Source organism: Schistocerca serialis, chromosome 7 (genome assembly GCF_023864345.2).
Source record: "Schistocerca serialis cubense isolate TAMUIC-IGC-003099 chromosome 7, iqSchSeri2.2, whole genome shotgun sequence".
In the NCBI taxonomy this organism is placed as follows: Eukaryota; Metazoa; Arthropoda; class Insecta; order Orthoptera; family Acrididae; genus Schistocerca; species Schistocerca serialis.
Genome location: NC_064644.1, coordinates 374,122,481 through 374,147,987, shown reverse-complemented (window position 1 = coordinate 374,147,987; position 25,507 = coordinate 374,122,481). Strand labels below are relative to the sequence as shown.

Below are 25,507 nucleotides of genomic sequence, written 5' to 3'. Positions count from 1 at the left end.
TAGCCGATTTTACACTTTGCCCGTAACATATATAAATAAACATTGTTCTCCCGAATGTTCAAGAAGCCGTATTGTCGAATTAAACGTTAAGACAGCATTCGGTTTTTATAATATTGAAAAATCTGTGCAAAATTGTATCTTCTAATGGCTATGAATCCGTTCACGAAAGCAGACCACATGTCCTTCCTGTATGCATCCTGTGACGCTTATGGGCTAATGATGACTGGAAAATAGACTGCTCAAAAAAATTAAAGGATCACTTTTTCGCCGGCCGTTGTGGCCGAGCGGTTCTAGGCTCTTCAGTCTGGAACCGCGCTGCTGCAACGGTCGCAGGCTCGAATCCTGCCTCGGGCATGGATGTGTGTGATGTTCTTAGGTTAGTTAGATTTAAGTAGTTCAAGTCTAGGGGACTGATGACCTCAGATGATAAGTCCCATAGTGCTTAGAGCCATTTGAACCATGTGATCACTTTTTCGAAACCTCGTAATTCTCTCTCATTGCGACGCATAAGTTCGACATTTGGCTCAAAGGTGCCTACAACCTTCCTCTGTAAAGGTGTAAAGCGTAGTACCCTGCGACGTCACCCGCGTGCTCGTCGACGCTTCCAACAACAAGGTGTCGACACATGCGTAAAAATGGCCACAACTTCAGAGTTCATGTGAGCTGTAAGGTGGATTAATAATGATGTCACATTGGCACCAAATTTCGGCCCAATTCTGGCCAACGCTAGCGTGGAGGTGTTTCACGATGGGACAGTCGTCATAGCCCCTCTTACCCACATTTCATCCCTTCTTTTGACACGTCTGCGGTGGAGGTAAGAACAGCGACACCAAGCGTCGGTATCACGCAGTTTTTGTAGAATTGGCCGAGAAAAACGTTTAAGACACAGCCCCGCTCAGAATCGACACGAGATCACCTCAGGGGGTGGCACAAAGGGCGTTAGTGACAACACCCCTTCCCTTGGGGCGCTGATTCCTATATACCGAGTGATCAAAAAGTCAGTATAAATTTGAAAACTGAATAAATCACGGAATAATGTAGATAGAGAGGTACAAATTGACGCACATGCTTGGAATGACATGGGGTTTTATTAGAACCAAAAAAATACAAACGTTCAAAAAATGTCAGACAGATGGCGCTTCATCTGATTAGAATAGCAATAATTAGCATAACAAAGTAAGACAAAGCAAAGATGATGTTCTTTACAGGAAATGCTCAATATGTCCACCATCATTCCTCAACAATAGTTGTAGTCGAGGAATAATGTTTTGAACAGCACTGTAAAGCATGTCCGGAGTTATGGTGAGGCATTGGCGTCGGATGTTGTCTTTCAGCATCCCTGGAGATGTCGGTCGATCACGATACACTTGCGACTTCAGGTAACCCCAAAGCCAATAATCGCACGGACTGAGGTCTGGGGACCTGGGAGGCCAAGCATGACGAAAGTGGCGGCTGAGCACACGATCATCACCAAACAACGCGCGAAAGAGATTTTTCACGTGTCTAGCAATATGTTTTTTTTTTTGTTTTTTTTTGTTCTAATAAAACCCCTCGTCATTCCAAGCATGTATGTCAATTTTTACCTCTCTATCTACACTATTCTGTGGTTTATTAAGTTTTCAAATTTATACTGACTTTTTGATCACCCGGTATTTCGCGGTCGATAACGACAGTTTGCAGTGCAATGAACAGCACGACGACGTTATTAACGATTTATGGTATTACTGACGTATCTCAGACACTACAACTGTTCTCTAAGGACATCGCGGGCTAGCAATCCGTTTGAAACTGATCACACCGCTTTGGAGTGCAGTGCGACTGCAGTTTAGCTCTGGTGTTCAGGCTGTAACCATTCGAGGAAATTTGAACGTGATCCGAAGCATCAAAGGATATTTACGATTTTTCAATCCTCCTATTTCCGTCTTCCTGTGGCTTGATCACGCGGGATTGCAGCATTAACATTTGCGTGAATGGGTCCCTTTAAGACCCCCCCCCCCTCAGTTCATCAGTACCCTCGGTGTCATCCGCGGGACTGGTTGAGCGCGTTACAAATTTACCTGTCTGGAACATAGACACCATTTCAGCCTGGCAGCTGCTCTAGTGCCTGAAAGTAGGCAAACTGTACCAAAGGGATATCGAAGGGGTTGCCTAACGGTCAGTAGGAAAGATTAAATTATTAAATTAAAATCTCATGCCCTTGTTGAAATTACTGCATGAGCAGCGAAAATGTAGTAAGCTATAATCATATTTTCATTTATTTTGTGGTGCGATGTGAGCGAGAACATTTTCTAAAGGCTTTCAGATATAGTGTAAATTTTATTGGAAGTCGTTAAGTGCTCACATTCTCAAATTCTGTATGAATATAGTCTGGTAATTTGCGCGCTATGAGTTTCATTGCTTCAAGACGTGTACACAGTTTCTAAGTTAAATACTTGACTTATTGTGTTAAACCTGTAACATAAGAGTCTACTTCTTAAAGAGTAGATTATGAAACCATTTTAAGTTTGTAAATTCGGTTACAAAGTTTTTTGCGACAGGATTGTAATGTTGTTCTGCCAATACTCTCTACACTGTATTCTTCAAAGTGTTCATTACGTAGTCTGATTCACTGGCATTTATTGATAACTGTGCTCCGACACGGTTCAGTAGGTTTTTTCTGTGTTTTTGTAAATTTTCCTGTGCGAACAGTTTCTTGTCCTTAAATTTCGCCTGATCATTGCGTCTTGAGAAACCAGGTTTCACGTTGGTTTCTGTACCCGGCGATAGCTTTCTTCCAATTAGCATGACGTCTATTACGAAATCTCTGTGTACATTTGTTCGGCTTTCTGGGCAATATAAGATAGTAATGTAAATGTCCAACTTCCTTTGCTCTGTCTTCGACTACCAGCGGTGAACTATATAAATAGTGGAAAACTCCACCGTGGGTGGATGACAATAGGAAGAAGGACAATTCAGAAGGTGTAGAGATTTAAATACCTGGGAGAATGGGCAGATATTGGTCTGACAAGAAGTAGTAATGGGAGCACGAACAAGCAAAATGAATTTAGCATTGAGCATCTGCAATGATGATAATATCTCGATCAATATAGAACTGAGACATTACCAGACAATGATCCACCCTGAAGCGTTATACGGAGCAGGACGTCTGAACCTAGTAAGAACAGGAGTACTTGGACTAGAATTGATGAAGCGAGGGTATCTCAGGTGAAACTGGACGTTGAAGAAGTGGAGACAGTCAATATACAAAATTAGTATTGTATTAACACCTTCAGCTGCTAGCGGGTGTTGATATATATCAACGGGGACAGGTGAAAATGTGTGCTCCGACCCGGATTCGAACCCGGGATCTCCTGCTTAGATGGCAGATGCTCTATCCATCTGAGCCACTGAGGACACAGACGATAGCGCGACTGCAGGGACTATCTCGCGCACGCCTCCCGCGAGACCCACATTCTCACCTTGTATGTCCACACACTACATTCGTAGTGTCCCACCCCAACACACTCATTACTCGTGGAAGACACTCTTACCAAGTCCCGTAAGAGTTCGGGGAATATGTGTGCATCCGCACAGGAGAAGGAGTTCATTTTCACCTGTCCCCGTTGATATATATCAACGCCCGTTAGCAGCTGAAGGTATTAATACAATTCTAATTTCGTTCTAGACGGCTGCAGGTCATCATTAGTGTCTGTTCTTTCGGACATGTCCGAAAGAACAGATACCATATCCATATAAGTCAATATACAAGGCTAGCTAACCGAGAACTCTGTATCCAGATGGAGAGAATCTTGGACATCAGGAGGAAAAGTATCATGTTCTTCGGACACTTCTAAGAATGGAGTAGAGGAGGTTGACACACCAAATGATACACTGTCTTCAGATTGTTTCTGGAGCCAAGAAGTACAAATGGACCTGGAACAAATGGAAATACAGAGACCAGAGATTTACTACAGGGTTTTTTTAATCTTGCATTCACAGGTTTCCAAGACAAAATTAGACCCAGGGCAAAATCATCATGGATAGTAGGAGGAAGAGGGTTGCAAAGTTTCAGAATGAAAGAATATTACATTAGGTTAAAGGCCAGAAAAACGAATCTGGCGTAAATTAACGCGGTCTTGATAGGGCCAAAACGAAAAGAAAGAAAGGAAGAAGAAGAAGAAGAAGGTGGTGTAACTTTAGAACTATTAGAAATTGATTTCACGTTATACGAGAAGCACACGTTGTTGCCCCCGTTCACAATATAAAGCACCCGTTCACAATATAAAGCATTGACGTACGCGTAACACAAAATGGCTTTCTCTTCGTTTAATATCGCCTTCTTCAGTGAACTCTGAATCCGCAAGACAGTTCTGGCGTGCACAGTGAAAGGGTACAGAATGCATGTCGTTTTCAGTAGTGGAGCATGGTGGTGGTTGTAATAATTGTGTGGTCGTTTTCACTGTTTTCGTTGGATCCTGTGGTCACACTGAAAGGAAGGTTAACTGATGCATCCCTTAATATCACACTAGGCAAGCATTTTGATTCGGTTGAGCCAACATTGTCTACAGCAGGTTACTACACTTTATCTTTCATTGATGAAGATGAAGAGGAAATTGTTTCGAGTCATTGTGATCTGTATTGAAAAAATAATTATAGCTTGAATAAAATAAGCTCATTGTCTACAGCAGGTTACTACATCTTATCTTTCATTGATGAAGATAAAGAGGAAATTATTTCGAGCCATTGTGACCTGTATTGAAAGAATAATTAGAGCCCTAATAAAATAACTTTGTGGTTGACAGGTTGCATTGATGGGTGGTAGTGTGGCCAGTGTCATCTGTATGTCCTTAGAAAACAGGCAACACAGCGAGCACGTGACGCTTAAGAAAGAACCAGAATTGGCTGGCAGTTCGCTCCTATCTCTCGAGTCGCTTAAACTCCGCAATCACAAAATGATTTTCGTCGAAGCAGAATAGCCACTCTGCTCCAGCATTTTTTCAAGTTTTGAAGCAGCTGCCGGCCGCGGTGGTCTCGCGGTTCTAGGCGCTCAGTTTGGAACCGCACGACTGCTACGGTCGCAGGTTCGAATCCTGCCTCGGGCATGGATGTGTGTGATGTCCTTAGGTTAGTTAGGTTTAAGGGGCTCCGGAAAGGCTCAAAATCATGAAAAGTTCAATTTTTACTTTTTTGCGTTTTCTGAATCTGCAGACTATTACCTTTTAATAGATATATAATTTATTCAATTCCGAAGACTACAACTATTTTTAAATTTTTTTTTTAAATGTGTTCTACATGGGCGTGACCCACTGTGGCGCTGTTAAACTGCTGTCAAATGGTGTTATTATTAACGTCCGTGTTCATCAGGTACATTTTAGTGATGTGAGATAAAGTATGTGTTGTGGCTAACCTGTGATGGTTCAATATATATCGCTGGTGTGATTGTCGATTGTTTCATGTTTATTTACTCTGTCGTTATCTCGAATATATTCGTAATTAATTCTGTTTCTTGAGTCTCTGTTTTGTTGAAGTATAATAATGAGTAAAAGTAAAGTTATTAGAAATCCTCTGAAGGCTTTTAAGAAAAGGAGAAATGTTGGAAAGCCAAAGGTATGTGTTATTACTGTAAACAATAAAGACGATAACCAAGTGAGTGAACCTAACCTCTCAAGTACACCTGCCCATAGCAGTCAAAGTGGGAAAGAAAATACTTCACAGAAGAAGCGTGGTTCAATGAGTGAAAACTATGAATGCTTTATGGGCGAATCGGATGTGAATGAAATATTTGATATGTCGGTTCTCAAAGGAATTTTTTCAAACTGTGTAAGATGTATTCATTGTAGTGAAGTTGGTCTGGAACTCTCCATAATAAAGCACGTAGGACTTGGTAGGGAAATACAACTGAAATGTGATAAGTGTTCATACATGACCACCTTTTGGAACAGTGTTGCAGTAACTGCAACTGAAGAAAATGGTAGCAAAATCTACGAACATAACAACGAGCGATGCTTGCTTTAGACAAGGAACGCCTTCGGGCTGCAGACAGGGCTGTAAAGAGTCTAGAAATACAAGCAAGAGTAAACAGGGGGAGGAACAAGAGGAAGCTGGAGGAGGAGTTTGCAGAGGATGAAGATAATCCATCCTATGGACCTGGAATGCACTAAAAAGTTAATCCAATCTTTGTCGCTCGATTCCCAAAACTTTTATTTTCTCATACTAATTACATGTTTTCTAAGGATCTTCCAAACATATGTGTTTCAAACTTTCAGTAAATGTTACACAGTACCTTCTGCATAATTTAACATAGCCTTTTTCCAAAAAACTGTATATTTTTGAATATATAAATAAAAAATTGCAAAAAAATGTTGTGAATTTTCATTACAATTGAAAAAAAAATCATCTTTAATAACTGAACTAAAATTTTGTAAAATCCCTGTGTTAAGTTGTAGCCCATATTCCAATAAATAATCTGTAAAAAGTTCAACTTCCTACCTCAAATACTTTGTGAGGAAAGATGTAATTTATAAGCGTTATTTTAACATTGCAAGTATAGGGCGTTCCGGAGCCCCTTAAGTAGTTCTAAGTTCTAGGGGACTGATGACCACAGATGTTAAGTCCCATAGTGCTCAGAGCCATTTGAACCATTTGAAGCAGCTTCCTTCTGTTGAGTGGTGTAAAAACTACTATTCACTGTTTATCTGCATTGATCCACAGGAATGAAGATGACCATGCACCATGTTACAATGTTCGCATTGTGTTATCCAACACTTGTCTTCGACAATAGACAGTCAATGATGCGTGATTCGTAAGTGGATGACAATTATCTTGGAAGAAATGTTTCATTGTTATGTAATGTGCACACAGAAATGAACATCTGCCCTGCTTAAAAGTTTTTGGACTGTGGCACGAACATTGTTCGTTTCCCGTGATCCAGAGGCAGCGACGCTCGCCACTAGACCACGAGTTGCGAACATGATTAGGGAGTGAACGTAGAAGCGAACTGAGGTTTTTATCTAAAGTTTCTGTTAAGAATTGTTCTCCGAGGCAGCAGTACCAAATGAATAGTTGTTAATGGTAGCGATAACAATGCTCTTGGATAAGAAACTAGCCAATCATTCTGTTGTTCTATTCCAATACATTGAGCGTAATCTTCTCTGGTACATGTTTACAATCGTTTCCAAACGTGAATTCGCATTATCTTTCCTTCCCCAGGCGCTATTTCAGTAGCTATTCAGCGAGGTAGCTATGATTTTGAAAATATACACGCAAGGTTTCATGAAGATGTTGCCCTTCTATTGTGTGTCTCGATCATGCCTGAAGGCAGATCATCAATCTTCCGACTTCTGCGCGACCAGATTTGATGCGTTCAGCTTTAACGTCGTATCACGCCGATATCTTTAGAAACGTAACACAGGCTCTGGTTGGGCAAGGAAACTGGTCTTGCACTTGTAAAAAGAAACCATTCCAGCACTTGCGTTAAGCGATTTAAGAAAACCGTGGAGAATCTATGTCTGGACGGCCGAACGGAGATTTGAATCGCCGTCCACCCAAATGAGAACCCATGGTTGTTCTACTGCACCACCTCGCTCGATATGATCAGATACGTGTTAGTATGCTACAATTATTCGGTATTATGCAGACTTCTTCAAACAGCAGCTGAAATTTTGGAATGTTTGTGGTATTTCGTGGGGATTAAGAAGCCACTTCAGCTATGTTTAATATTTTTATCATCAGATCACAACCGGTTTCGTGCCACTGAAAAGCACATCCTTCGACAGTATATGGTCGCGTTTCGTGTTCCGGGGACGCACATAGACTGGAGCGGAAGCTCCAGCGACCGTTTTGAACTTGAATCCCTACGTCTGGCTGATTTTGATTCATTAACGTACTGTCATTTATCGGTTCATTAGTTGGATTCCATGTTCCGGATTCCTTAGCTCTTATGACGTAGTTACATATCACCTGAGGCTGTGGTTCTCAGTGCTACGAAACCGGTTGTGATCTGATGATAAAAAGATAAAATAAAGCTGAAGCGGCTTCGTAATCACCAACTGTGGTTGCCGTGCCGACAAGATTTTCTGCTGTGTGCAATAGTGCTAAACACCTACAATAGTTTGTCATCGTTATTGCAGCCGGTAAAGCATACAGTGTATGCGATATTGTCATATCAGCGATTACATTGCTCTACTTTTTAGTAAATTATACGTTGCGACGAACGTTTGTGACAAGCTAAAATTATTGTGCCCTAGCGGGAATCGACCCGAGATCGCTGCCTTCCGTGGGCAGTGTACTTTCAGTGGCGCTATTTGTGAACGCCTCACAATCAGCCTTGGTACCCACTGGTCACCGTGGAGCTTAGAAAAGTGTGCAGGAAACTAGGTGACAGCTCGAACCTTTACCTCAGTCTGAGAAGGGTGCACAGAAAACATAACTGCTGGAGTACTGCTCGTATTTCATTTAATATCGTGTGGCTAAATGGCGAGTTTGCAAGTCTTACAATTGGACACCAGTTCGGCGACTTGACGTGTCTCTCTTATAGCCCGCTTTCGTACCACCGAAAGAGGAACTATAGTTTAACATGCGATAAGAACCCCATTGAGAGTTGAAGGTTTGATTAAAGGCAGACTGAAAATTTCCGTGGTCCGACCGGGTTTAATCTCGTGACCTCTCGTTTTCCAGGCACGCTCTTTACTGCTAGACCAGCAGGTCCGACATACTACTCGTGAAAGGCAGAGATCCTGCTTCGGGAATCGCTCAGTTTCAGCTTGCCACGAATGTTTGTATATGTTTCTACAAAATGGATACCCAATCTGTTCAAATCTATTTTGTTTGTATGTCGCAGTTTCGATGATTAGTTCCAGTATTGTACCGTTTGGGATAAGTACATAATGAAATCGAATACCTAGCGAATTTCCGACGTTGCAGTATTTCCAAATTGCGGCCTTGTTTTTTGATTCCTCTCTCTCTCTCTCTCTTTCTTTCTACGTCAACCCCACCCATCCCCACTCACACACCAACTGCTGTAATGCTAAAAATGAGTTTTATCACACAGTACATTTTACTGCGTACTTTGAAGAATGAACAGCAACAACATTTTACGATTTCACGTTACAAAGACCTGTTTCATCTTTCTGTTAACAGGGCCGTGATTCACCTGTCAGAGACCCGGGTTATACACGTATCAAGTCACCGAATCTTCACAGATTAGTTGAGTAACAAAACATACTTTATGACACAGTTGTGTAAATGAATAAACGTACTGTAGACCAGGCCTCAAATGTTCAGCAGATTTTGATAACAGCTCTCAACTCGAAAAATTGAAAACTCAGTCGCGGTAGTTCCGACAACAGTGGCTCGCCGAGTGTTATCGACAGTTCAGTGTCTAGTAGACGAATATTTTTAGGAACGCGTGAACTATGGCAGCAGCTTTACTGTGGAGACAAGCCGGCAACTAAGACGTGACTTTCAAAAACGCGTGTACGGTGATTTCGCTCAAATGGTTGTTACTGTGTGGCAGCTGTGTGTTAGATTGAGAAACTAAGAGGTAGCTGAAAGAGAAACTGTTTGGAGAAGCAGACGTGATGATCTTTACTAAAGTGGAGACGAACTGTTTTACTTCCATGAAAACTGTAGTCATTAATTATTTTATGGGCTTCAAAGTTTCTTTCTTAGAACTTCTGTCCAGTGGTGTTTTTCCTCCGATAATACGACCGAGAATGTTCCAAGGGGCCAGTTCGACGAGAAACACATCGTCAGCGTTGTATGTTTGGAGTAAAGCCGGTGATTCTCATCCAGAAGTAATCCACTAATAAAGAACAAAGAGTTCTTTTTGTGGGGCAGCCGCAACTATACAAGTACGTTACAAATAAAATCACTTAATCACATCCTTGTCCCATTCTTGTCATCGAGCAAAAGTTAGATGTCAAAAGAGTAAAAAAAGGGAATCTAGATAAATTCCAAAAAGCGACATCACGACTGGACACCGAAAGGCACCAGAATCATAATACGTGTAAGATGTAATAAAGACGGGGAGAGAAAACGTATTGTATGGAATTACTTACATAAATTCAATAAAAACCGTCTCCCCGTGCCGCCCGACCGGGAACATTAACAGGAAAACTTTGCAATAGCAAATATTCGCTGGCCGTGCATATTGAGGGCGCACACGATCTATAAGGCAGGGTGCGTACTGAGGGCGATACAAGCCATCTGTGTACGACCAGATATATTGGTCAGGTAGACAGCAATTTTCGTACGAGATTTAAAGACAACAAAGACAGCCAATTCCAGGCCAGCTGTAGCAGGTTAGCGATAATTTAACACGTGTCGTACAAATTTATTCGCTTAGCGCCGGCAGCGCTAATTCGGATTACTTGGCCTGTCGCCGGCCGCTTGTCACCTTTCCGTTGATGACAAGCTTCAAACACACTGACTTTTGCGCGCTTTAGTTTTTCCGGAAATCCTCTGTTTTGCAGTATCGTTCCACAAACTCGAATTTTCTTTTCAAGTAACTTCTCTTCAAGTTCTACACTGTTGTAATAATTATCCATGTAGAGGTGATGACACTTTCCATAAGAAGGTGTCAGTAGTTGAATCACTGTTTTTGCTTAATGTTGTCCAGCGCCGGAATATATCTTGAATGAGGAAATATATCCCGTACTCGAATCACTCAGCATCCGAATGAGTATCCCATATTTCGTAATTTTTGACGGATTTTAAACTTTAAAATCAATCACGAATTGAACTTTGAAAAGCCGGTTGGCATTATCAGGTTTGTTGTTATTATCGTTAAAATGGTAATATTTGTCTCAATCGATTGCGGGACATCGTTTTGCGAACTATCGGTGTGTCTGTCAACGGATTCGTTGACCAGTAATCATCGATCCTTGCTTTTTTTACGATTCCCATAAGGATAGCAAGCCCAAACCATTTTCTAAGTTCGGGTCCCGTAATGTCGACAGATTGGGCCTTTTTTATCCAGTTTCCTTCTATTGCAATTTTGACTGTAATACTTGTTGGTTTCGTTGCTAATATATTCAAATAGATCGTCTCCATTATATAATTCTATGATATCCACGACGCTCTGTGTATCTTTGAGAAATATGTGCGGACCCGGAGATCCTCCAAATTTATTATCGGTCCTCAGTAAATCATAGTCTGTCTTCTTCGTCTGATCCATCCGAATCAGTTGGCAACAGTAGCGTTCGCCGGATTCTTCTTGGACGTATTTCACTATCTTCCGACGATTCTGCTTCACTTTCTTTGTTTTGATATCTTCTGTCTTCTGCCCCATCGGCCAAGTCGTCCGGAACGTCAGACAAGACGACCGCGCATTCATCGTAAATAACCGTATCGTCTCTTTCATCTGCCATGACGAAAGTGCATAAATACTTACAAAAATAAAAATGTTGTTGACGTGTGTAACTTATTGTTACCTAAACAAAACACCAACAGAATGGAAAAGATGCTAAAGTGCTGTCACCGGCCACTGCGCGATACTATGATCACGTTACCACTATGGTGTAGCCGGCCGTTGACCGGCATTTTCGCGCACGACACCACTGTGGTGTTGCCGGGCGGCAAAGTGTTAAGTGTCTTCTGCATTGCAAAGAATGATCGGGTACTCATTGTCGTGGAAGAAGTAGAAATCTTAAGTCGTCCCGTCGGAGGTTCGAGTCCTCCCTCGGGCATGGGTGTGTGTGTTTGTCCTTAGGATAATTTAGGTTAAGTAGTGTGTAAGCTTAGGGACTGATGACCTTAGCAGTTAAGTCCCATAAGATTTCACACACTTTTGAACATTTTTCTTAAGTCGTCTTCATTCCCGTACTCTTTATACTATTAGTCAACGCACTGAACTGCATCACAAAAATATTTTAGTTAATTGTGAAATTATTCAGGCATGTTAAGGTGTGTATGTTACATAATATTTTCCCTTGTTTTTAGGTGTACAGGTTCTCTTTATGTTGTGATGGTTTCGTCTCATTTCTACTGTTGCTTTCCGCTTTTCTGGTTTAAATAGTTCGCCAATTGCATATCTGATTCATACCGCGCCTGCGCCTGCGTTGTGAGTCGTGTACGTCCTCTGTACTCACGGCTAGCAGGTTTTTACTATTGCACAGATTTCATGTTAGTGTTCCCGGTCGGCCAGTATGGGCGAACGGCTTTCATCGAATTTATGTATTTTCACACAATTCGTGTTTTCTCTTCACATCTTTATGGCACACATGTTTTATTATTCTGGTGACTTTCGTTATCCGATCGTGATGTCGATTTTTGGGATTTTTCTAGGTTCTCCACCTTCCCCCCCCCCCCTTTCAGTCTTTTTTTTAGCATGGAACTTTCGTTCCATGACAACATTAGCACGAGGGAAATCTTAGATGGTATAGTGATTTTATTTGCAATTCCTTACCTGACTTTTTTTTTTTTTTTTTTTTTTTTTTTTTTAAAGTTGGCGAACTTCTCCAATTGTCTTATAATACAATATTTTCATTGTTACAGTTTACACCTGATGATGGACTTCAAGTGCTCCGAAACCGGTTGTATAAGCAGTTAAAGATTATTCATTGAACAACTGTTGTGCGGTTTCTTCATTTCACAAAACTAATACCGAAGTCGGAGAGTTCATGTGGGTTGGCCGATAACTGTTCCCTTGGCCGACAGCGGTGCAGTTACGTCCAGTATCGGGATCGCGTGCCTTGCAAAGGCCTGACGCGTGAAGCGCGACACTGGCTTGGTAACGGAGCTAAGAAGAGGGGAGGGTCATTCTTAAACAGTAAGTGGGAATAAGAGAATAGAACCTTTCGAACTGGCACCAATTGCTAAATGGTCAACGTAGGATATTTATACATTTTATTTTTGTGACTCGTCTTACGTTGGAATATACGGAAATCTGTACCCAACAAGAAACACTCATTACAAAAGCAGTATAAAACAGGTTTAATACTTCGGCTAGTGGAACCAATTGACAAATATTAAGTGATTGTAAACAGTTTCATCTATGGCACTGCGTATAAGGAACACACATACCGATGCTCCATTGGTGTAGACTCCAGTATCTTAAAAGCGTCTACGAACATCGTTTGTACTGTTCGTGGAGCATTAGTGGCGAACTTCATATTTAGTTTTACGCGAGGCATCCTTTTCTATTACCATCCACGCTATTTCTCTCTGCCTATCTCGTTAAAAAACAGTGTTGCATATAGGCTGTTACCACCGCAAGGACAGCATGAAAATGTCTCGTCTTGAGAGTGAAAAAATGTTTTTAGATTAAAAAAACATCACTTATTTTCGAGATAGTTGTCTTCTAGGTTAGTGAGCCTCCTTTGAAGGAACAACTGCTTGAAAAAATTTAAGGAAGAAATGGAATCTAAATCACAATTGACAGGTAGGCATCTGAAACTACCTATATTGAACACGTAGTGACATTTAGTGGAGTTCGCAGATTCGATTGAAATGCCCCTGGATAGACGTAATACAGGGTGTTTCAAAATGAATAAACGTGTTTTAAGGCTCTGTAGCATTTATTACACCCAACTTGCAATTATAAATAATACATCAAATGAAAGAGCACCTCAAACAATTTTTCTTACATGTGTTCAGTGAGAGCTCCATTCGACACTCATCGAGTCGATAGGCGCGTTCTTCCCAAACCTTGATCATTGTCTGGAGTAATTGTTGCAGTGATTTTTCTAAAGTCGGGTAGATCAGCTGGTAGCGTAGGGACATACGCATCATCATTTATGAACCCACAAAGGTAAAAATCGCGTGGGATCAGATCGTGTGTGAACCTTGAGGTCATCCAGCCTCTTGCGGCAAATCCAGCAGTCGGGTGCAACGACGTTTAATCAACCCGCGTACTGTGTTATGCCAGTGAGGCGGCGTCCCATCTTGCTGCCAAATAAGGTTCTGTGGTTCAATATCTCCAAATTGAGAAAGGGGCCATAGTTTTGGCGCATCAAGATAAGAAACACCAGTTACTTTCCTCACCGTGAAAGAAAGTCTCATAAACTTTCCACCGTATATGGCACAAATAACGTTCAGTGTAGGGGGATATCGTTGCAACTGTACCATCTCATGGGGTCTGCTAACTCCCAAATGTGCACATTATGTCTGTTAACTCTGCACTTCGGTGAAATGTTGCCTCTTCACTGAAGACGGCATGATCCACAAGAGCTTCATCGTCATGCAGCAACATTTCGTTTGCAAAGTTAGCACGTAAGCCGCAGTCTGTAGGCTTTAGAGCTTGTAATAACTGCAAACGATAAGGGCGTAGATGTAAGCGTCTCCTTAAACGTCTCCACACAGACGTCACTCGAACTGGTAATTCACTACTAGCCGTCCGAACTGATTTCTTGCGGCTACGCTTGAAAGACCGTCACTCGTTCAACACGTTCTTCACTCACTGTTGGCTGTTCAGTACTCTTCCCTTTGCGCACGGATATACAAACTAAACTGTTTGAGTTGCTGTTTCATTTTATGTGTTGTGTACAATTGTAAATTGAATGTATTAAATGCTACAGAGCCATAAAACCGGTATATTAATCATGAAGCATCCCGTATTATGATTACATGATCAGAATCTGACCTTAGTAATGTGTCGAAAACTGTATGTGGCTTCACTGAAAAGCAGAGCTACAAAATAGCTAAAATTCGTTTCCTAGCACTATATTTCCGTATCAGTTTGTTGCCCCTTAAGTACATTTCTTCAGTGGTTTTTCCACTTAATAAGCGCCAACGACCATACATTATATTGACCTGTGCAAAACATTTTGTAGGACACCAAAGAGAGGAAACTGTTCACCGTCCACACGAGGTGGTACTCATTAGAGATAGGCATAAAACAGAGGTAGTAATCCGCCTCCTTTCTCAGCTAAGTAGACAAGGAAAAAAGATTCGCAACTCAGATAACGACTTTGTTTCCAAATCCAAAAAGCACTTTTTTTTATTAATTACCTTTTAAGTCTGAGCATTTCGTGCAACGTTTTTCCAGTGAGAGATTCCGTCCCTTATGTGCTATTCTAGAAAGCCTGCAAAATAACCATCCATCGTTACCATAGCGATTTAATTAGATTACATGTGCACATTTATATAGGTGTTGGGATATGTGAATCAGGGGACGCGCAATCTATTATATTGAATGAATATTTCAACCCTTCGTACTTCAGGTCTAGGAAATGTCGCGTTTTCAAAACACTTTTCGCGTTCCAGAAAACTTCTTTTACTCACCAGGTATATTTTTTTTTTACGTCATTCAAAGTAAACCGAACGATGTCGCGCTGTGGTACAACAACACTGATCTTGCATTAGGAAAGACAAAAGTTGAAACCCGTCCCGCCATCCTGATTTAGGTCATCCATGGGTTCTCCTGATCGTTTAAGCGAAATGCCGGCGTAATTGCTTTGAAAAGGTACGGCCGATTATTTTCTCTGTTGTTCCCCAATCCTAGCCGTGTAGTCAAAGTAACGCAACTGCTGAGCAACTTGCATTGTGCACGAAATACGCCCAGCACGCAAAATCCCGTGCACTGCTGGGTAGCATCGTCGCAACCGCTACGTTCAAGAAATGCGGATTGCTTTCGTAATTTTGTATTTTTTGGGAATTGTAGATTGTATTTGTAAGCTGAAAATAGTTCTCCTCTCCTGAAGAATTATATGGACACTTGATGAAGTTGTGGATCTCGGTAAAAGAGATTTCGACACTGCACAGAGCAGAACATGTTTATGTGTGATAGAAGACTGTTAAGAAAGGCTAAAAAATTTTGAAATTTAAGTTAGTTCGATCTTATTTCTCGAACATGCCTGAGATTAAAATCTTGGTGTAAGATGTAAGTTCTTTCTCAATAACAAGAACAAGATATTCATTTCCGACCATTGATTCCTTACCGCAAACTACTGAGTTCAGGATCTTTCGCCATCTGTATAATTTTCACTCTAAAGGTTTGTGACACCCCATACGCGACTGTGAATGGCGATCGAAAGAGCGTTCATGAAGTCAGCTGAGGTTCAGTTTTATTTAATTTCATTACCTCTTTTATTTTCTGTCGCGACAGGAAACGAAAGCGCCGACAGAGTCGTAAATTTTGACTTGATTTTTGATAGTCACAGCTGTTACAGAACACAGAGTAAGTAAGGCAGCGCTGAGGGATTTTATTAGTGTTCTAGTTCTTGTGCTTATTTGCGGCACAATTAGACTAAAAGAAGGGTTCGGTTGTAGCATACAGCCTGAGACATAAAGGAATCGTCAGTTTGATCGTGGAAGTGTCGGGGGCTTAAAACTGAAGAGGGAGAGGAAGGCTTTAATACGGTAAACAGGTTCAAATGGATGTAGGTTACAGTAATTTATGCAGAGATGAAGACGCTTGCACAAGATAGACCAGCGCTGTGAGCTGCATCAGTTAAGTCGTCGGGCTCAGATGACGACGTCGACACGACCAAAAACAACAACTACTTTTACTACTGCTACTATTACTACCACTACAACCATCATCACCACCGCCACCGCCGGCGGCCACTGCGTGCTCAGTGGAATCACTCAGTCGCTTGCGGAATCAGTCGTTTGAGTGCGCGAGGGAATCCCCCGGGCGACTCCGGCGAAGCTACTGGAGATAGCGGAATGAGAATATAGAAAGAAATTAATCTGGGCAACAAGACAATACTAACAGAAATAAAGTAGTTCCGAAGACCTTTGACTTTTGCCTAGCGAGTGTGTGTCACACTGCTATTCAGGAGGTACGGTGTTCCAAAACCCATGAGAGTTTGATGAGAAATATTCCGTGTATTCCCTACTACACGTCTGGCGAATGCTGTAGAACGCGGTCACGGAAAATACTTTCGTCTCACGTTGTCCAATTTAGCTGCAGCCCTCTTTCTGTGCCTACTGTGTGTGTGTGTGTGTGTGATATTTTACTCTAATCATTCCCCCTTAGAGGGCTAGTGTGTGCTCGTGAACAGTTATTAGTTATAGAAGTCACGCGGTATAGCTCTTGAAGGAACGTGACCCGAATTTTCCTTACTTCCTCATAGCAACAACAGGTGGCGCCCTTCGATATCGCGTGACGTTCTCACTTGAAATTTGTGCGTTGCGCTTTGAAACTGGCGGTTCTGGTCTGCACGCGATTCACAATGCGTGACTGCTAGCGGTGTTCTCAGCAGTTTTACAAACGTCACGGGCAACCGAGCGGAGTTGCGAACTAAATTACAAAAAAATGGCTCTGAGCACTATGGGACTTAACATCTGTGGTCATCAGTCCCCTAGAACTTAGAACTACTTAAACCTAACTAACCTAAGGACATCACACAACACCCAGTCATCACGAAGCAGAGAAAATCCCTGACCCCGCCGGGAATAACTAAATTACAGTTCTGTAGCATGTGCAGGGAGCGTACTGAAACCACAGCAGGTACGGCTTTGTGACCTGTCGCTTGATAGTGCTCAAAGATCGTAAAAGGAATGTTCGTGCGCACGCGCGAATGGGTCTCTCTCTCTCTCTCTCTCTCTCTCTCTCTCTCTCTCTCTCTCTCTCTCACACACACACACACACACACACACACACACTGTGTGCAATGGCTAACACGCAGATACAAAGTGGACAGAAATAGTCTGAATAGGTTGTAAGTATGGTAAGTTGTGCTGAGAAATAATTGTTAAGAAAAAAATTCGATACATTCTGCCGTTTCCGATTTAATTAGCACTGAAGGTTGCCAGTCAGGCCGTTGCACGCGCAAATTCGAGCGGCCCTCTAAATACAATTAGTGTCAGTTGTTCTATTAGCGTAGATGATGGCGCACGAGACGCTCAGCCTTTGGCCCTCGGGATCGATCCTTACTACTGTCCCATGTCCAATTTTTGTATCGCTCTCTTGTTCGGTTTTAGGAAACCAAAAGAAGAACACGTTTGGTGACTCTTTAATTTGTTGCGTGCGCAACTGCCAGGTTGGTTAACTTCAGTGGTAATTAACTCTACGAAAACAGCACAGCGTATCGAATGTCGTCTAGAGAAGTATTTCTCTGCACGACCTACCCTCCAACACCCTTACAAGCTTTTTAGATTCTTTCTAACGACCGTGTATATATAATTTTGAGGTGAACTCTTGTATAGGTGAAATTTTGCACATCATTATGGCCATCGTCAGTAGGATGTCACCGTCATCATCATCATCATCATCGTCGTATTTTCTGCTCTACGAGCAGGTTGTAGTTGCCTCAACTTTTTACGGTCGATCGTTTCTTTCTTCGGGCTATTTTAGTTGCGAACATTGAGTAGATCGTTCAGGGCTTTAACCCTTCTGACCTTGCTTTCTCTTTCCATACTCATATCCTTATAAACAGTTTTTGTAACCCCTTCCCGCCTCGTAAGTGTGTGTTCAATCCATTCCTTTTTCTACTTTCAGCTACGTCCAGAAATTACCGCTCCTCCCACGCTTCTCAGCACGTGGACATCGCCTCTCTATTTACTTAAATTTTCCCATTCTTCACCATTCCTCATTTCATTAGACTCCAAACTGCTCCTGTCTTTTGTCTTCAGTTTGAGAGTGTCGGCGCCACACAGTAGGAATCTGCAGACAAAACATTTCATCAACATTTTTCTAGATCCCATTCCCACGAAGCTACAGAATATCCTTCTCTTTATTAGCGAATACCAAATTTGCGCATGTGATTATTAAAATGTTTTGTTTTACATCCAGTGTAATGAAAAACCTTGCATCTATTCAAATTTCATCACATTCAGCACTTCTGTCTTCGTACTGTCATTATTTTCGTTTCCTTTACTTTGTTCATTCCATATTCGTTTTCTATAGGTTTGATGTCCTTGGACCTCTTTTATATCGCTGAATAGAAAAACCAAGCCATCTGCGAATCCCAAAATCGCATTGCTCTTTTAACGATTTTAAAGCGTACTCTATTAGTAAGCAGTACTCAGCCATGTCTTCTAAATACATGCTGTGGTGTGTAGGTGGCTTACAACCATCTCGTTTTACACTTTTTCCTAATTCTATCCAGTTGGTATTCTCTCCCTTTCCAGGCTAAGCCTTTTGTTCAAGATTTAGTGAGTCCATAAGCAAACTTTCCATTTCACTGCAACCTTCAGTATACTAGCAATCTTCTTTGAGTTCACACAGTCAGTATATTTCTTCTTGTTTATAAAAAGCATATGCAAAAGCTCTTCTCAATGAATCGCTCTTGCAGAAGATGCAAGTGTCCTATTCCATATCCCGTCCCTTCATTTCTTCTAAGTTAAAGTTACTTCTCAGCCAGGTTGCCTTACTTTTCCTTTCCAGATTTCACAAGCTTGTAATCGTTGCATTTGTCTTCCCTAGTTCGCTCGTTTGGCACCCTTAAGCCGTCGCCACACGGACCGTGTACTCGAAAGTCAGCGTTGAGCGTGCCGAGTTCAACGTGCTGCTGAACGCTCAGAAGCGATGCGGTTTGTGGATCACAAGCGGTATGCGCGTCTCAACGTGGTATACACGGTCGCAGCGCGCTCCAGCGAATGTATCTGGATCGCAGATCACACAGTTTGTTTACGAAATTTACGGGCGTAAAATGTCTAAGCCAACTATGTTAAAACGCACATATTCATCCTTGTCCACATGCTAGGCATGGTGTTCTGTCTGTAGTATACATAAATAAATACTTCAATATCTATGAACGCGTTACAATGCAAAAAGGGAAGCTCCATTTTAAAAGGACATCTCCTTACAAAAATTGGAAATAGTGCAATATAAATTTAAAATAGTCTTCCACATAAGATAAAAATTATTTCACCATTCTCACCGTTTAGCAAAACCTTAAGATCATTCTTATTCGATCGCTGTTTCTATTAAGTAGGCAGAATACTTAGAACATGTGAAATACAAAACTGAATAAGAAAGTGCAAAATACTAGGGTAATCCCAAATGTAAGGTATCCTATTTTTTTTATAAGTACAGAACTCTTGTTTGTGTGGCAGTTGGTCACGCTGTTATGAAGAGTGCTTCACGTGCTGTGTGTAAACATGCGTGCACCGCACCGAGGCGCTCAGCCTTGGCTTGGCAGCCGTTGAGAATTGAGCTCCCGTTGGATGTTATTTTGAAGTTACCGCAAAGTGCTAATTGCGCGCAGTTATTCGGTTTTCGAACGCAAAGGGCACTGCACCGATTGAAATCCATCACCAATTGACGGAAATGCCCTCCGCCACACACCGTCAGGTGGCTTGCGGAGTATGTATGTAGATGTAGAAATGTACGGTGAGTCGTGCATGGATGTCAAAAGTGTTTGTAAGTGGTGTAGAGAGTTTGCAGCTGGTCGGACCGAAATTCACGACGAGCAAAGGAGCGGGAGACCGTCAATTTCTGAGGTTGAAGGTTGAGCAAAGCATCCGTGAAGATCGGCGGATCACCCTGGATGATCTCTGCACGTTGGTTCCTGAGGTTTCCCGAAGCATTGCTCACAGAATTTTAATGGAAACATTGAACTACCGGAAGGTGTCCGCAAGATGGGTGCCACGCATGCTGACTGAGGACCACATGCGGCAACGAGTTGATGCTTCCCACCCATTTCTTCACCGCTCTGCAGCCGAATAGGACAACTTTCTGGACTCAATTGTCACGGGTGACGAAACCTGGGCATACCGCTTTACACCTGAGACCAAACAACAATCACGCCAGTGGCGGCATCCTTCTTCGCCAAAGCCGCGGAGCTGGTATGACATGGGCATACAAAAACTGCCACAGCGTCTACAAAAATGCATCGACATAAATGGTGATTATGTCGAAAATAGCTAAATGTTCAAGCTGTAAACTGATGTAAACCATTGTAGAAAGGAACAGGTCTATGTAGTTATAAAAAAAAATAGGAGACCTTACTTTTGGGATTACCCTCGTATCTTACTGCAAATAGTACAGTCTCTGTTGTAGAAAAAGCCTATGGAACACGCAAAGACCTGAGAGAGGACACGCACTTATGTTTACATAACATCTAATATGATATTCTACACTTGGGTAAATTAATAAGACAGTCGCAGAACATATTAGAAAACACGAACATGAGGGGGGGGGGGGGGGGGGGGGCAAATTGGAATCCTGAATCCTGCAACACATCGCGCATCACTTAATAACTTCTCTCTGTTCATTACGCTGCACTGAATTTCGGACCAAGTGACCTTGTCTTGTATGTTACTGTCTTCTGAAGGCAGATTTGTTATTAACTGACCGTATAAATCGTATCAAGAAAAAAATTGTTTTTAATAGACATTCGGTGTGTCTGTCGTAACGTCATGCTTACGTAACACGCTAGTTACATTTTGAATATTATTTAATCACCATTGTGACGTTTCTTGTCATTTTATCACATCAAGTCAACTATTAGACGAGGGAGGTTTTTGAGAGATAAATTTGCGGTTGCTTTGAAACGGCATATATTCATGGGTCGTAAGTTACAGTATAAAACCCACCACATACGGACTTAAAGTGAAAGCCAGTGTGGCTTCTCCAGACTCCTTACTAAAAAGAGATGCCTTGTATATGATGTAGGTGGTATCCTTCCAGTTCACTGATGTACGTTCAAACGCACGTTCAGATATCGGTCATGCTTGACATTGCTCTACACGTTCGGAAACTCTCTTCGACGTGCATTTTACGCGCTATGACGTCCAAAACTCTCCACTCTCAACATTGACGTTCCAATGCACGGTTAACAGAGCTAATCCGCCGAGGTGGCGCAGTTGCAAGATCCAAAACTTAACATTCCACAAGTCGACGGTTCAAATTCTCGTCCGGCGAGCCATGTTTGAGTTTTCCATTATTTCCTTAAATTACTGAGAGCAGTTGGTAGGATGGTTCCTTTCAGAAGAACGTGGCAATTTGCTTCCTCTATCTGAATTTGAGCCTCGTCCAGTGAACACCTCGTCGACAGGACGTTAAAACCAGTCTTTCATTCTTTGCTTTCATACAGAGCTGGGCTCTGAAATACAGTTTTACACAAATTTTTCCTTGTCTTGTGGTTTATGTTTTCGGATGTTAGCTGTTGTTTTCTTTCACAGAAAGCCCTTTTGCTTTGTTCAGACCTTGTTACTACTCATTTATGCATCTTCCTTTTTTTTACTGCACTACTTCTGAAATAGCAAAATTCGTGTGCCTCTTATAGAGTGTCTTCGCCAAGTGTAATCTTTAGCCTCTTGCTGTAGTAGCGTAACTCTCAGTGCCAAGTAGTACTGTGGGACTCGATACACAAAACTAATATATGTATTCCCTACATTTTTCTCAGTTTTAATTATTCCTCAAAGAATTTTTTTCGCATATAAAATTTGTATATGGTGGTTGGTAAAAATAATAATGTTCGCCTGCGCCTGCAATAATTAAAAGTCGTAAAAAAAGCGTGCCCGATTATTACGAAATACGAACACAGGACCTGTTAATCCTACATCTAAGTTAAGTACAAACTATGATTACAAGAAGTATTAATCTAACGATATCCACTCCATCACTGGCTTGTGGCGATGAGTTTTAACTTATCTGGCCAAGTAAACCACCCACTGAACTGATTTGTGTATCTCATTTTCATGCCAGTAGCATAAGAGTGGCGCTAGCAGCGCCACTATGAGGATGCAAGTCACGCCTGCTTTAAATACGAGCTGTAAAGGTCGTGAGTATTAGTTAACTTTGATACTGGATTTGGTGAGTTGATATTAGGCAAACATGCCTTTAAGGTGACAAAGATACGAGAGTGTGGATGTTTCTTCTGCAGTATTGCAGAAAGACTTCGCAGAAATGTAGTCACTGTACGTAATAGCTGGCAGAGGTGGTTACGAGAATCTACGGTCGCAAGAGGACTGGGCTACGAACGGCCACGTGGCATTGCCGAAAGGGCAGACCATCGTGTTCGGCGTATGCCTCTTGCGCATCATACTCCATAGCAGTAGCAGTTTGAGCAGCAATTGGCACCACAGTGACGCAATGAACTGTTATAAATCGGCTATTTCAGGGACAGTTCCGAGCAAGACTTTCTGTGGTGTGCATTCCAATGACCCCAAACCACCGTCATTTACGACTTCAGTAGCCTCAACCGAGAGCTCATTGGAGGGCAGGGCGCAGCTCTGTTGTGTTTTCTGATGAATGCTGGATCTGCCTCGATGCCAGTGATGGCTGTGTGTTGGTTAGGAGGAGGCCAGTTGAGGGTTTGACACCAACCTTTCTGCGTGTTGGATGCATTGGACCTACATCGTGAGTTATGGTCCGTGATGCGATTTTGTATGACAGCAGAAGCAGTCTCGTGGTTATCGCACACATGCAGTCTGCAAATTACACGTCAGACTCGTGATTCGACCTGCTGTGTTGCCATCCATGAACAGTATTTCAGGAGGTGTTTTCCAACAGGATAACGCTGTCGACCATACCGCTGTTGTAACCCAACATGCTTTATAGAGTGTTGACATGTTTCCTTGGCCTGCTCGATCATCAGATCTGTATCCAATTGAGCACATATGGGACATCAGCGGGCGACAACTCGAGCGTCATCCACAAAAAGCATTAGCCGTCCTTGTATTGACCGACCAACTGCTGCAGACATGGAACTCCATCCCACAAACTGGCATCCGGCGCCTGTACAACACAATCTAAGCACGTTTGCATGCAACATTCTGGAGATTACATCGGTCATTAATGTTCCAGCATATCACATTTACAGTAGCTTATCTGGCGCGTAAATTAACCTATGATTTTGCAATGTTAATCATGAAATATGTTACCTAGATGAACATATTCCCGAAATTTCATTAATCTACATTAATTATTTTTAGGTTTTGGGATATTTTTCCATAGGTGAAGTGGAAGACACAAGACTGCAGATACCATTACCTTAGTTCTCTTCTTGCTTATGTGCGTGCTATGGAAATCAACTTGCGCATGTTCCATATCATTAAGTATCGTCTTTAACTGTTCATTTTCGGCAGCTACTGTTATACCATGCTGATTTTCTATGAAAGCCGAATAATTTCCGTATCGAAGTAAAGTAAACTCAGCGTTCTGGCCCTAGATGGACCAACCGGGCGCAACCGACCGCCGTGTCATCCTATGCCGATGGCGCCATTGGAGGTGGAAGGGACAGCACACCGCTCTCCCTGTCGTTGTCGTGTTTCTTGACCTTGTAACCGCTACTAATCGCTCGAGTAGCTTCTCAGTTGACCTTACAACGCAGAGTATACCCCGCACCAGTCCTCCCACCAAGGACAAGTTCCTGGCAGTACCGGGAATCGAACCCGGGTCCTACGCATAGCAGTCAGCCACGCTTAACGCTCAGCCGCGGATGCGGACTTCGTATCGAGAAAGTCTGCTTGAAATTACGTAGTCTCTCTCAGCCAGTTATTGCGCGAACCGTCGAACTGTCGTCTGCAGTCATCAAAAATGGTTCAAATGGCTCTGAGCACTATGCGACTTAACTTCTGAGGTCATCAATCGCCTAGAACGTAGAACTAATTAAATCTAACTAACCTAAGGACATCACACACATCCATGCCCGAGGCAGGATTCGAACCTGCGACTGTAGCGGTCGCTCGGTTCCAGACTGTAGCGCCTAGAACCGCACGGCCACTCCGGCCGGCGTCTGCAGTCATACGCAAGTCTGATTCGTATCCGAGGATATTACATTTTTGTAAACGAGTTCAATCAGTTGGTGTCCCGGGACTCTGATTGATTGCTGGTGCCAGTTTGAATTACTTTCTTTTGCGGAAGTTGGTTCACTCATCTCTGAAGCTTCGCATTGTATCTTACGGTGGTGTATCATAATGTCAATCACATGTAATTTAACCTCGCTTCTTTCCACGAGTAATAGGGGATGACATAATCTTCTTTGTTCGTTTCCGTTTACGCATTTTGACGAGATACACTTGCTGATTCCCGGTTTGAGTGTAACGCGGACAAACCCCGAAATTTATATTTTGTAAAATGTGGACGTAAAGGTCGATTATGACGTCTGCAGACGTGCGCTGCTGTTTCAGGCTAACGTGTACATCAATCGAATGTAATGTAGATTAATAAAAATCATATTGCAATGTTGACACTGTTATTCACCATTTGACACAAAGTAATTACTATTTCGAATATCTGTATGTTGGTATAGCGACGAATTTCTGCCTCTGAGCAATATGTTTTTGTAAAATAATTATAAGTGCGGATATTCGCATCCTTGATAATAGCTGTCACCTGTAATACTGAAAATATTGCCCAATCACTTTTCTGTACTTACTGTTGTTATATCACTTTGGTCTATTAGTTCTTATTTTAACTATGCAGGATTCATTTGCAGTTCATCTGACGAAACGACGCTTTTTCTTTTTATGTAGGTATCAGCGACTGCATCGACTTTGGTTCCTGACAAAGAGGCAAACCACTTAACTGTTCTGTAAGTAGCCTTTACCATAACTAATAACTATCTAATGTACCAATTGTATACATGTGTGTTGCACCCTGAGGGCCCAATAATCTCGTAACGCGATAAACAGTTATTATGGTATCTGACGTGCATACAACAATGTGAAATCACCTGTCAGGCAAAGAACA

At 42.1% G+C, this 25,507-nt stretch overlaps 1 protein-coding gene across 3 annotated transcripts in view; it reads left to right on the top strand.

Moving 5' to 3' along the window:
* The window catches only part of LOC126412177 (endophilin-A), a 761,714-nt gene that overhangs the window by 194,427 nt on the left and 541,780 nt on the right, over positions 1-25,507 (top strand). For all 3 annotated transcript variants that reach the window (XM_050081660.1, XM_050081659.1, XM_050081658.1), the window contains exon 3: positions 25,291-25,349. The gene's annotated coding sequence lies outside the window, so the exon portion shown is untranslated. The remainder of the gene's footprint in view (positions 1-25,290; positions 25,350-25,507) is intronic.